This window comes from Propithecus coquereli, unplaced genomic scaffold (genome assembly GCF_000956105.1).
Source record: "Propithecus coquereli isolate 6110/MARCELLA unplaced genomic scaffold, Pcoq_1.0 Scaffold23, whole genome shotgun sequence".
Classification (NCBI taxonomy): domain Eukaryota; kingdom Metazoa; phylum Chordata; class Mammalia; order Primates; family Indriidae; genus Propithecus; species Propithecus coquereli.
In genome coordinates, this window is record NW_012147841.1 from 4,405,529 (window position 1) to 4,407,486 (window position 1,958).

The following is a 1,958-nucleotide window of genomic DNA, read 5'->3' on the forward strand; positions in this document are numbered from 1 at the left end:
TATTCCACTTCTTAGGAGGAATGCTTTCATCTCTTCCCCATTCAGTATGATGTTGGCTATGTGCTTGTCATATATGGCTTTTATTATTTTGAGATATGTTCTTTCTGTGCCTGGTTTGTTGAGGGTTTTCATCATGAAAGGATGCTGGATTTTATTGAATGTTTTTTCTGCATCTATTGAGATGATCATATGGTCTTTATTTTTGCATCTGTTTATGTGGTGAATCACGTTTATTGATTTACATATGTCGAACCATCCTTGCATCCCTCAGATGAAACCCACTTAATCATGGTGAATTATCTTTTTGATGTGCTGCTGAATTTGATTTGCTAGTATTTTGTTGAGGATTTTTGCATCTATATTGGTAAGCGATATTGGTCTGTATTTTCTTTTTTGTTGTGTCCTTTCCTGGCTTAGGTATTAAGGTGATGTTGGCTTAATAGAATGAGTTAGGGAGAAATCCCTCCTTCTCAATGTTATGGAATAATTTCTGTAGGATAGGTGCAAGTTCTTCTTTATGGGTCTGGTAGAATTCAGGTGTGAATTCATCTTGCCTGTGTCTTTCCTTGGTTTGGAGATTTTTTACTACTGTCTCAATCTTGTTACTAGTTACTGGTCTGTTCAGGGTTTCTATTTCTTCCTGATTCAGGCTTGGGAGATTGTATGTTTCCAGGAATTTATCCATATCCTCTAGGCTTTCTAGTTTGTGTAAGTAGAGATTTTTTTGTAGTATTCATGAATTATATTTTGTATTTCTGTGGTATCAGTTGTAATGTCTTTTTTTTCATTTCTGATTAAGGTTATTTGAGTACTTTCTCTTCTATTTCTGATTAATCTGGGTAGCGGTCTACCAATTTTGTTTATCTTTCCAAAGAACCAACTTTTTGTTTTGATGATCCTCTGTATTGTTTTCTTGGTTTCCATTTCATTTAGTTGTGCTCTGATCTTTGTTATTTTTTTCCTTCTTCTGGCTTTGGGTTTGGTTTGTTCTTCTTTTTCTAGTTCTTCGAGATCTGACATCAAGTTGATAATTTGTGATCTTTCTGACTTTTTGCCATAAACATTTAAGGCTATGAATTTTCCTCTTAGCACTGCCTTTTCTGTATCCCATAGATTTTGAAAGCTTGTGTCCCCTTTGTTGTTTAGTTTGAAGAATCTTTTGATTTCCTTCTTGATTTCATCATTGACCCAATGATCACTCAGCTTCAGGTTAATTTCCATGACTTTGAGCAGGAACACCCAGGCCACAGCAGTGAGTTCAGGGCCCATGCTCTACTGCTCTGCCCAGGTTCCCCCTGTAGCAGCAGCAGCAGGGTTTCATGTCACCTGCCCACAGTGTGCACATAAGCACCAGGATTACCCTGTCCCTCTCCACACAGCAGGGGCAAGGAAGAGAGAGCAGTCACAAATCTGTCCCCTGAGCAGAAGTAGCATTCTGGGGTTGGAATGTTGCAATGGCACCAGCCACAGCACCTAGGGATTGCAAGCCAGCCAGCCCTTCTCTTTAGAACATTGCAGTTGAACAGCCTCCAGTGAAGTCTCTGTATCAGTCCAGAAGCCTGCTATGGTGGCGGGGCCCTTCCATTGCTCCAGCTGCAATATCCTCAGTAGAAGCATGCAGTCCAGGATTCTCTCTTCTGTCCTCTTCCCACATGTGGGAACCTTGTCTAATTACCTCCAGTCCTGCTCAACAGGTCATGCCATTTCTATCTTCTTTGCTTCACTCCCACCTCCTTTCCATGGATTCCCAGTGCTCCCTCTCATGTGATTGATCCAAACATGGGAATCTATTCACCACTTTCGATCCTCCCTGCAAGAGCAGCATTGTGCAGGCTGCTTCTAGTCCTCCATATTGGCCCTACTCAAAAAGTATTTCAGACCATCTCCCTCCATTCTCCACAACTATTAACTTCTCTATCATAGGCTGATTGGTCCCTCTGGACTATGTTTGGGATAAT